The sequence below is a fragment of the Arachis duranensis genome, chromosome 10 (genome assembly GCF_000817695.3).
Source record: "Arachis duranensis cultivar V14167 chromosome 10, aradu.V14167.gnm2.J7QH, whole genome shotgun sequence".
NCBI lineage: Eukaryota > Viridiplantae > Streptophyta > Magnoliopsida > Fabales > Fabaceae > Arachis > Arachis duranensis.
The window spans coordinates 29,329,546-29,341,308 of record NC_029781.3 but is presented as its reverse complement, the minus strand read 5'-3'; the positions used below and the strand labels follow the sequence as shown (position 1 = coordinate 29,341,308).

At 37.9% G+C, this 11,763-nt stretch overlaps 1 non-coding gene across 1 annotated transcript; it reads left to right on the top strand.

Annotated features, from left to right (window-relative positions):
- Positions 1 to 4,089: 4,089 nt before the first annotated feature.
- On the top strand, positions 4,090 to 4,193 carry LOC127743335 (small nucleolar RNA R71). The gene has a single exon (XR_008004727.1). It is a non-coding gene; the product is annotated as a small nucleolar RNA R71 (small nucleolar RNA).
- The last annotated feature ends 7,570 nt before the right edge of the window (positions 4,194 to 11,763 follow it).

The following is an 11,763-nucleotide window of genomic DNA, read 5'->3' as shown; positions in this document are numbered from 1 at the left end:
TTTAACATTCATAAACTTCACTATAAAAAATATGCACTGTTCAAGCATTCATTCAGAAAACAAAAGGTATTGCCACCACATCAAAATAATTAAACTAATTTCAAGATAAAATTTGAAATTCATGTACTTCTTGTTCTTTTATAATTAGGAACATTTTTCATTTAAGAAATGTGAAGGATTCATGGAATTATTCATAGCTTTAAGACATAGACACTAGACACTAATGATCATGTAATTAAGTTAAAATATAGTCAAATATAAAGCATAAAAATCGAAAACAGAAAAAATAAGAACAAAGAAATTAAAGAACGGGTCCACCTTAGTGATGGCGGCTAGTTCTTCCTCTTGAAGGTCTTATGGAGTGCTTGAGCTCCTCAATGTCTCTTCCTTGCCTTTGTTGCTCCTCCCTCATGACTCTTTGGTCCTCTCTAATTTCATGGAGGATAATGGAGTGCTCTTGGTGCTCCATCCTTAGTTGCTCCATGTTGGAACTCAAATCTCCTAAGGAGGTGTTGAGTTGCTCCCAATAGTTGTGTGGAGGAAAATGCATCCCTTGAGGTATCTCATGGATGTCTTGATGAGGAACTTTCTCATACGCTTGTTGAAGTCCATGAGTGGGCTCTCTTGTTTGCTCCATTCTCTTTTTAGTGATGGACTTGTCCTCTTCAATGAGGATGTCTTCCACTATGACAATTCTAGCTAAACTGCATAGGTGACAAATGAGATGAGAAAAGGCTAACCTTGTCAAAATGAAGGGCTTGTCAGCCACTTTGTACAGTTCTAGTGGTATGATCTCATGAACTTCCACTTCCTCTCCAATCATGATGCTATAGATCATGATAGTCCGATCCACAGTTACTTCAAATCGGTTGCTAGTAGGAATAATAGAGCGTTGGATGAACTCCAACCATCCTCTAGCCACAGGCTTAATGTCAAGCCTTCTTAGTTGAACTGGCTTACCTTTGGAGTCTCTCTTTTATTGAGCTCCTTCTACACATATGTCCATGAGGACTTGGTCCAACCTTTTATCAAAGTTGACCCTTCTAGTGTAGGGGAAAATTGAATGACAGCCTTACATTTTTCAGACTGAAATCTAAGTATTTTCCCCAAACCATTGTGAGCCAATTCTTTGGATTCGGGTTCATACTTTGATCGTGGTTCTTAGTGATCTATGCATTAGCATAGAACTCTTGAACCATTAAGATTTTCACTTGTTGAATGGGATTGGTGAGAGCTTCACATCCTCTTTTCCTTATCTCATGTCGGATCTCCGGATATTTGCTCCTTTTGAGCTTGAAGGGGACCTCGGGGATCACCTTCTTCTTGGCCACAACTTCATATAAGTGGTCTTGATGGGCCTTTGAGATGAATCTTTCCATCTCCCATGACTCGAAGGTGGAAGTAATTGCCTTCCCTTTCCTCTTCCTTGAGGTTTCTCTGGCCTTAGGTGCCATTAAATAGTTATAGAAAATTAAAAAGCAAGGCTTTTTCCACACCAAACTTAAGAGGTTTGCTCGTCCTCGAGCAAAAGAAGAAAAAAGAGAGCAGAAGAAGAAGAAAAGTGGGAGATGGAAGCTTGAGAAGTTTCGGCCAAGGGGGGTTTTGAGTGTATGTAATGTGTAAAAAGAAGGAGTAAGGAGGGGTATTTATAGGGAAGAGAGGGAGTTGGTTCGTGTGAGATGGGATGGGTTTGGGAGAGAAATAGTTTGAATTTAAGTGGGTGGGGGAAGGTGGACTGTATGATGGGTTTATGGGAATTAGGGAATGGATGTGAGTGGTGAAGAGAATATGGGGAAGAGGGGAAGATTTGATAGGTGAGTGGTGTTTTGGGTAGAGTGTTATGGAGAAGTGTGAAGAGGAAAGAGAGTGAGGTGGGGTAGGTGGGGATCCTGTGGGGTCCACAGATCCTGAGGTGTCAAGGATTTTTCATCCCTGCACCATTCTGGCGTGTAGGCGCTCTCTGAGTGCTAATCCTGGCATTTAAATGCCGGGCTGATGCCCTTTTCTGGCGTTTAAACGCCAGTTTGCTGCCCTTTTCTGGCGTTTAAACGCTAATCTGCTGCCCTTTTCTGGCGTTTAAATGCTCAGAAAGGTGCCAGACTGGGCGTTTAAACACCTATTTTTTTACCTTTTCTGGCGTTTAAACGCCAGTTTGCCTGCCAGTTCTGGCATTTAAATGCCCAGAATGGTGCCAGGCTGGGCGTTAAACGCCTATTTTGGTATCCTTACTGGCGTTTAAACGCCAGTAAAGTCGTCCTCCAGGGTGTGCCATTTTTTGATGCTATTTTTTATTTTTCTTCAATATTTGCAGGTGTTTTTGTGACTCCACATGATCATCATCCTAAAGAAAACATAAAATAACAATGGAAAACAAAATAAAAGAGTAATTAATATAGATAGATAAAATTGGGTTGCCTCCCAATAAGTGCTTTTTTAAAGTCAATAGCTTGATAGGAAGCTCTTATAGAGCTTCACAGATGTTCAGAGCATGATTGTGGCCTCCCAACACCAAATTTAGAGTTTGAGTGTGGGGGCTCTATTTGACTCTGTACTGAGAGAAGCTTTTCATGCTTCTTCTCCATGTTTACAGAAGAAGATCCTTGAGCCTTAAACACAAGGTAGTCATCATTCACCTGAAGGACTAGCTTTCCTCTGTCTACATCAATCACAGCCTTTGCTGTGGCTAGGAAGGATCTTCCAAGGATGATGGATTCATCCTCATCCTTCCTAGTGTCTAGGATTATGAAATCAGCAGGGATGTAAAGGCCTTCAACCTTTACCAAGACATCCTTTACAAGTCCATAAGCTTATTTCTTTGATTTATCTGCCATCTCTAGTGAGATTCTTATAGCTTGTACCTCAAAGATCCCTAGTTTCTCCATTACAGAGAGTGGCATGAGGTTGATACTTGATCCTAGGTCACACAGAGCCTTTTCAAAGGTCATGGTGCCTATGGTGCAAGGTACCAAAAACCTTCTGAGATCCTCTTTCTTTTGAGGTAATTTCAGCTAAACCAATGCACTTTGTTCATTGATGAGCAATGGAGGTTCATCCTCCTAAGTCTCATTACCAAATAATTTGGCATTCAACTTCATGACTGCTCTTAGATACTGAGCAACTTGCTCTTCAACAATGTCTTCATCCTCTTCAGAGGAAGAATAATCATCAAAGCTCATGAATGGTAGTAGGAAGTTCAATGGAATCTCTATGGTCTCTATATGAGCCTTAGATTCCTTTGGTTCTCCATTAAGGGACCTCTTATTGATCAGTGGACGTCCATTGAGGTTTTCCTCAATGAAAATCACGTCCTCCTCCTCCTTCTCAGGTTCGGCCATTTTGGTCATGTTAATGGCCTTGCACTCTCTCTTTGGGTTTTTCTCTGTATTGCTTGGGAGAGTACTAGGAGGAGTTTTAGTAACTCTTTTACTCAACTGACCCATTTGTGCCTCCAAATTTCTAATGGAGGACCTTGTTTCATTTATAAAACTTAGAGTGGCCTTAGATAGATCAGAGACTATGTTTGCTATGCCAGAGAGGCTCTGCTCAGAATTCTCTGTTTGTTGCTGAGAAGATGATGGAAAAGGTTTGCTATTGCCAAACCTATTTCTCCCACCATTATTGTTATTGAAGCCTTGTTGAGGCTTCTATTGGTCCTTCCATGAGAAATTTGGGTGATTCCTCCATGAAGGATTATAGGTGTTTCCTTAGGATTCTCCTATGTAATTAACCTCTTCCATTGCAAGATTCTCAGGGTCATAAGCTTCTCCTTCAGAGGAGGCATCTTTAGCTTGCAATCCAGTCAGACTCTGAGAAATCATATTGACTTGCTAAGTCAATATTTTATTCTGAGCCAATATGGCATTCAGAGTATCAATCTCAAGAACTCCTTTCTTCTGAGTCACCCCATTATTCACAGGATTTCTCTCAGAAGTGTACATGAAATGGTTATTTGAAACCATTTCAATGAGTTCCTGGGCTTCTGTAGGCATTTTCAGATGAAGAGATCCACCAGTAGAGTGGTCCAATGACATCTTGGATAACTCAGACATACCATCATAGAATATACATATGATGCTCCATTCTGAAAACATGTCAGAAGGACACCTTTTGGTAAATTGCTTGTATCTTTCCCAAGCTTCACAGAAGGATTCACCTTCCTTCTATCTGAAGGTTTGGTTATCCACTCTGAGCTTACTCATCTTTTGAGGTGGAAAGAATTTGGTCAAGAAAGCCTTGACCAGCTTGTCCCAAGAGTTCAGGCTTTCTCTAGGTTGTGAGTCCAACCATGTCCTAGCTCTGTCTCTCACAGCAAAGGGGAAAAGCATAAGTCTGTAGACCTCGGGATCAACCCCATTGGTCTTAACAGTATCACAGATCTGTAAGAATTTAGATAAGAACTGATGAGGATCTTCTGATGGAAGTCCATAAAACTTGCAGTTCTGTTGCATTAGAGAAACTAATTGAGGCTTAAGCTCAAAGTTGTTTGCTCCAATGGCAGGAATTGAGATGCTTCTTCCATAGAAGTTGGAAGTTGGTGCAGCATAGTCACCAAGCATCTTCCTTGCATTGTTGTTATTTTCGGCTGCCATGTCTTCTTCTTTTTCAAAAATTTATGTCAAGTCCTCTCTAGAGAGTTGTGATTTAGCTTCTCTTAGCTTCCTCTTCAGAGTCCTTTCAGGTTCAGGATCGGCTTCAATAAGAATATCCTTGTCCTTGTTCCTGCTCATGTAAAGAAGAAGAGAACAGAAAAGAAGAGGAATTCTCTATGTCACAGTATAGAGATTTCTTTATGTGAGTAGAAGAAGAGAAGAAGAGAAGAATGAGGTAGAGAGAAAATAAAGAGGATTCAAATACAGAGAGGGAGAGAGGGTTCGAATTTTAAGAAAGAGAGAAGTGTTAGTAATTAAATAAATAAATAGAAAGAGATGAGAGAGAGAAGAAATTTGAAAATTAATTAGAAGAAAAGAAAAGAAAAATATTTTTGTTTTTATTTTAATTATTGGTTAGTATTCAAAAATATTAGAAGAAATAAAATAAAATTAGAGTTTAAAACAATTAGTTAATAAAAAAGATTTTTGAAAAGAGGAAGGTGATTTTTGAAAATGAGAAGTGAAAAAGTAGTTAGTTGGTTTTGAAAAAGATATGATTGAAATTTATTTTGAAAAAGATTTGAAAAAGAAATTTAAAAAGATTTGATTTTGAAAATTGAAGTTGATGACTTGACTAACAAGAAACTAAAAGATATGATTCTAGAATTTAAAGATTGAATCTTTCTTAACAAGAAAGTAACAAACTTGAAATTTTTTTGAATCAAATCCTTAAGGTTTTCGAAAATATGAAATAAAAGTAAGAAAAAGATTTTGAAAATTAATTTTTAAAATTTTCGAAAATATTAAGAAGAAAAATGAAAAAGATTTGATTTTTTTAAAAAATATTTGAAAAGATAGAATTTTTTTAAATTGAAAATTTGACTTGACTCATAAGAAACAACTAAACTTTTTTAAAAAAAAATTGACTGAGTCAATCCAAAATTTTGAAATTTATGAGAGAAATAAGGGAAAGATATTTTTTTATTTTTGAATTTTTAATGAGGAGAGAGAAAAATACAAATATGACTCAAAACATGAAAATTTAAGATCAAAACAAAAAAATGCATGCAAGAACATTTTGAATGTCAAGATGAACACCAAGAATACTTTGAAGATCATGATGAACATCATGAACACATTTTTGAAAAATTTTTAAGAAAAGAAACACATGCAAGACACCAAACTTAGAAATTTTTAATGTTTAGACACTAACAAATTGAAAATGCATATGAAAAACAAAAAAAGACAGAAAACAAGAAAATCACAAGATCAAACAAAGACAATCATCAAGAACAACTTGAAGATCATGAAGAACACCATGCATGAGTTTTCAAAATTTTTTAAGGAAAATTAATAATATGCAATTGACACCAAACTTAAAATTTGACACTAGACTTAAACAAGAAACACAAAATATTTTTGATTTTATGATTTTATAATTTTTTTTTGTAATTTTTCGAAATTTTTTTTTGGAAAAATGAAAAAGGAGAGAAATTTTTTTGAAAGATTTTTGAAAACTTTTTTGAAAATAAAATAAAGGTTGAAACAAGAAGAAAAGTACCTAATCTGAGCAACAAGATAAACCGTCAGTTGTCCAAACTCGAACAATCCCTGGCAACGGTGCCAAAAACTTGGTGCATGGAATTGTGATACACAACTCCGATACAACAAACCAGCAAGTGCACTGGGTCGTCCAAGTAATACCTTACGTGAGTAAGGGTCGATCCCACGGAGATTGTCGGCTTGAAGCAAGCTATGGTCGTCTTGTAAATTACAGTCAGGCGGATTCAAATGGTTATGATGTTTTGATGATTAAAAAAAGAAATAAAACATAAAATTGTATAGAGATACTTATGAAATTCATTGGTGGGAATTTCAGATAAGCATATAGAGATGCTTTGTTCCCTCTGAGCCTATGCTTTCCTATTGTCCTCATCCAATCTTGCGTACTCCCTTCCATGGCAAGCTGTATGTTGGTGGATCACATTGTCAATGGCTACCATCTGTCCTCTCAGTGAAAACATGTCTGCTACGGTTTCCCGCATGGCTAATCAGCTGTTGGTTCTTGATCGTGTCGGAATAAGATCCATTAATCCTTTTGCACACTATCACTGCGCCCAACAGTCACGAGTTTGAAGCTCGTCACAGTCATCCCACCCCAGATCCTACTCAGAATACCACAGACAAGGTTTAGACTTTTCGGATCTCAAGAATGCTGCCAATTGATTCTAGCTTATATCACGAAGACTCTGATCTCACGGAATGGAAGACTCTGTTGCCAGGAGAGGCAACCATGCGTCGTGAACCAGGAGGCCAAGAGATACACACTCAAGCTCTCGCAGATAGAACAGAGGTGGTTGTCAGGCACGCGTTTGTAAGGGAGGATGATGATGAGTGTCACGGATCATCACATCCATCAGGTTGAAGTACAAGTGAATATCTTAGAACAAGAATAAGCGTGAATTGAATAGAGAAACAATAGTACTTTGCATTAATTCATGAGGAACAACAGAGATCAACACCTTAATCTATGAGGTGTAGAAACTCCACAGTTGAAAATACATAAGTGATAAAGGTCCAAGCATGGCCGAGTGGCCATCCCTCAAAACGTGATCAAGAGATCAAAAGTGATCCTAAGATAGTCTCAAAAATGATCTAAAGATATGAATACAATAGTAAAAAGTGCTATTTATACTAAACTAGTAAACTTGGTTTACAGAAAATGAGTAACTAAGTGTAGATAGTGCAGAAATCCACTTTCGGGGCCCACATGGTGTGTGTTTAGGCTGAGCATTGAAGCTTTCACGTGCATAGGCTCTTCTTGGAGTTTAAACGCCAGTTTTGGTGCCAGTTTGGGCATCTAACTCCAGCTTTGGTGCCAGTTTTTGCGTTTTATGCCAAAAAAATGGTCTTTGGTGGGCGTTTGGGCGCCAGTTTGGGCCATCAAATCTCAGGCAAAGTATAGACTATTATACATTTCTGGAAAGCCCAAGATGTCTACTTTCCAACTCAATTGAGAGCGCAAAAATTCGGCTTCTGCAGCTTCAGAAAATCCACTTCAAGTGCAGGAAGGTCAGAATCCAACAACATCTTCAGTTCTTTCTCAGCATCTGAATCAGATTTTTGCTCAGGTCCCTCAATTTCAGCCAGAAAATACCTGAAATCATAGAAAAACACACAAACTCATAGTAAAGTCCAAAAATATAATTTTTGCATAAAAACTAATAAAAATATACTAAAAAGTAACTAAAACATATTAAAAACTATGTAAAAACAATGCCAAAAAGCGTATAAATTATCTGCTCATCACTTATCTCTGAAATTGAAGATCCAAAACTGGCGTTCAACGCCAGGTACCAACCCCATTCCTGGTGTTGGACGCTCAAAAGGGAGCAGCTGGCGTCCAACACCCAAAAGGGACGCAAGGTGGGCGTCCAACACCCAAAATGGAGTACCAACTTGTGGAGTCACCCCAAGCTCAGCTTAATTATTCACCAAGTGAGCCCAGGAAGTGGCGCTTTGAGTAGGATCACCAAGGAAATTGACTGCATGAGCTTCACCCATGTTCAGATTGGATGACCACTGACATGGCATTTGATCTGAAGCAGAGGAGATTAATGACCACTGACCAGGCATTAATCACTTACAGCCTGCTGACGAACGGATTTTTGACGGTTTAGAATTTCACAAATGAATTCTCGTTGCAAGTATAGTTTCTAAACCAACAATAATCCTTTCATACAAAATATTGTTTGTCACAAGTAACAAACCCCTAATTTTATAAACCGAAGTATTCAAACCTCGGGTCGTTCTCCCTAGGAATTACAATAAAGTGTCTTGTTATTGGTTGTGAGTTATTTTGGGGTTTTGGATAAGAAGCATGAAAAGTAAATGGCAATGAAAATAAACTAACAACTAACAAAGCTCTTGGCAAGATATGAGAACTAGAAGTTCTATCCTAGTTATCCTTCTCAATTGTGATGAGTATTGTTCATTGCTCCCACTTAGTTAACCCTTACCAAGTAAAGGAAAGTCAAGTAGATGAATCAATTTGATTCCTCAAGTCCTAATCAACTCCTAAAGGAAAGACTAGCTTTAGAAGCATTCAAATCAATTAGCAACTTCTAATTATCAATCAACAAAGGAATTAGATAACTCAAGAGTCACTAATTACTCTACCTAGGCCAAGAGGAACAAAACCTACACTAAAATCCAACCAAGCATTTCATCAAACACTTGGAAGGCATATAAGAAAAGCAATCCTAATTCTAGAGAGAAGTGAGAGCTTCTCTCTCTAGAAACTACTTCTAAAACTAACTATCTATCTAATTATCTCCTCAGTAGTCTATGGGTGTGAATGTGTGTCAATGTGTGAATGACTTCTCAATTCCCTTCAATCCTTGGCTCTTATATGCTTTTGGCGCCAAAGTTGGTTGCTGAAACCTTCCAAAATCGCCAGGCACGTGTTGTTTTAGTGAGGTCATGTGCCATCATCGGCGCGTGCGCGCATGGTACGCGTGCGCGTCCTTGGCCTGTTTCGCAATGTGCACGCGAGCGCCTTGTGCGCGTACGCGTGCTTGGCCGAGATCACTCTTTGGCTTTTTGTGCTTCTCTCCACTTGCATGCTTCCTTCCTTGCTTCCTTGGATCCATGCCTAGCCTATTTTAATCCTGGAATTACTAGCAAACACATCAAGGCATCTTATGGAATCAAAGAGAAATTAGAATTCATCAAAATAAGGATTGAAAAGCATGTTTTTACACTTAAGCACAAATATGGGAGAGATAACAAAACCATGCTAATTCATTGGCTAAATGTGACAAAAGGTTATCAAATTACTCTAAATTCAATACAAAACAAACCGTCAAATTGGGGTTTGTCAACCTCCCCACACTTAAGCCTTAGCATGTCCTCATGCTAAATTAAGAAGGAACCAAAGGTTATGACATTTATTGAATGCAATCTAGACTATATGAATCCTATCTAAATGCAACTACCTAAAGTAAATGCAAATGCTTAATTCAAACATATCAAATTGCCAAGAGAGCATGTGTAAGCACAAGGGCTAGGCAATAGGAATTAATTCCAAACCACAATTGTATTGAATTATCAAAAAGAATTTAAACTTACAAGAATATAGATAATATGGGTGAACACATGTGATTGAACTTTTGAACCCTCACCGGATATGTGTATCCGCTCTATTCACTCAAGTGTTCAAGGGTTAAATCTCTCAATTCTCTTCCAATCAAGCTTTCCAAAATTTGTTTTTCTTCTAACAATCAACATTTATTCAATGCATGCATACATTCATCATGAGGTCTTTCACTTAGGTTGTAATGGGGTTAGGGTCAAGCTAGAATCATTTATGGTTAAGTGGACTAAGATTTGAATCTTTGATTAGCATAGACTTCCCCACCTAACTATATAATGACCTATACAAGTTCAAACTATTCTAACTACCCATTCTTCACTTTTTTTTCTTACATATTCATGCATCCTTATTTGATTTATAACACCTATGCATTGATTCCTTTTTATTGACTTCACTTTGGGGCATTTTGTCCCTTTTTTTATTATTTTCTTCTTTTTTTTTCATATAAAATTTTTTTTTCTTTCTTTTCTTTTCTTTTTCTCATTTTCACTTTTATTTCTCTTTTCTTTTTTTTCTTTTCATTTCTTTTTTTTTTCTTTTGTCAAACTATATACAAAAGCATCAATGCATAAGGTCTATTCATTTAATCAATACATGAGTATGTACCCAATTCCTAAACATGAAAGTGTACTACCCCTTTTATCCCATCCAATGTTCCCAAGCCTCACCAACTTTGAATAATAAACACTCTCACTAGCCTAGACTAATCAAAGATCCAAACAAGGACTTTTATTGGTTTTCCGCCCTGGGCTTGTAATGTGCTATATTGAGAACAAGTTGGTTAAGCATAGGCTCAAAATTGGCTAACAATGGAGAATAAAAGGTTGGCTATTTGGGTAAGTGGGCTAATGAAATAATGGCCTCAATCATATAAATGCATAAATACAAGAAATAGATGGACATATAGAATCAAGCAAATTAAGGATTACAATCATAGAAAGAGAGTAATTTCACACAAGAATGGAAAATAAGTGGTTATAAAATGTAACCACATCAATAGGCTCAAGTCTCACAAGCTTGTGTTCTTAATTCAATACATGCTTCACAAAGTATGAAATTCAAGCAAGTTTCACCAAAAATTTTCTTTCAAACAATTGATTCAATGCCCTACATTTAAACTCCTTGGAAAATTTCAATGTTTGACTAAGCATTGTTGTGATTGAAAAATTCAAAAATTTTCTTAGTTCACCCTTTCCTTTTTCACTTTAAAAGGATTTCTTATGCAAAAAGGGTGACTAAATATTTGCAATCCAAAATATGATTTCTAATCACAACCACAACTAAAAGTAAAGATAAACAAAAATGTATAAAGAAAAATCCAACTAAAAGTACGGAATCTATCATCCAAAACATCTAAAAAATATCCAAAAGCATCAAAATATCTAAAATCCAAAATAAGTAATAAAAGTGTCTAAATCAAACTAGAGATGCATCAAAATGTATACAAAACTGTGCAAAATAGGATAACTAGGCTGAAAAGTTCACCGGTTCCCAAATAATGCTACCGGTGCCCTCCCCACACTTAAAACCAAGCATCGTCCTCGATGCTAAACCGGAGGATCAGTGGGAGGTACAACGATAGGCTCTGGCTGTGGCTGTGGGACCGGATCCTCATGAGTCTGCGGTGGCTCTGTAGTGTCAGGGGCATTCTGCTGAACTGGTGCCTCCGCATCCTCCCCCTGATGATCCTGCTCATCGGAGGCCGGAGAATCGGGAAGCGGGGGCAGCTCAAGGCCCTGGGCTACAAACATCTGGTCAATCCGATCCAAACGGCGTCTGACATGGCGTCTCTCACGCTCTAAGAACCGGAAAAGACGCTGGACTAGGAGATAAGTAGGCTCAGGTGCTGCTGGTGGATCAGTGGATGATGAAGGAGCTGCGGCTGTAGAGGATGATGGGGCAGCTGTAGGTGCTGATGGTGAAGGTGTCCCGATGACAGCTCTGGCCCGAGAGCGGCGTCTGGCAGGTGGCCTCTCGTGCACCCAACCACCCCAGGGGATAGTAACCTCCCTGTCATCA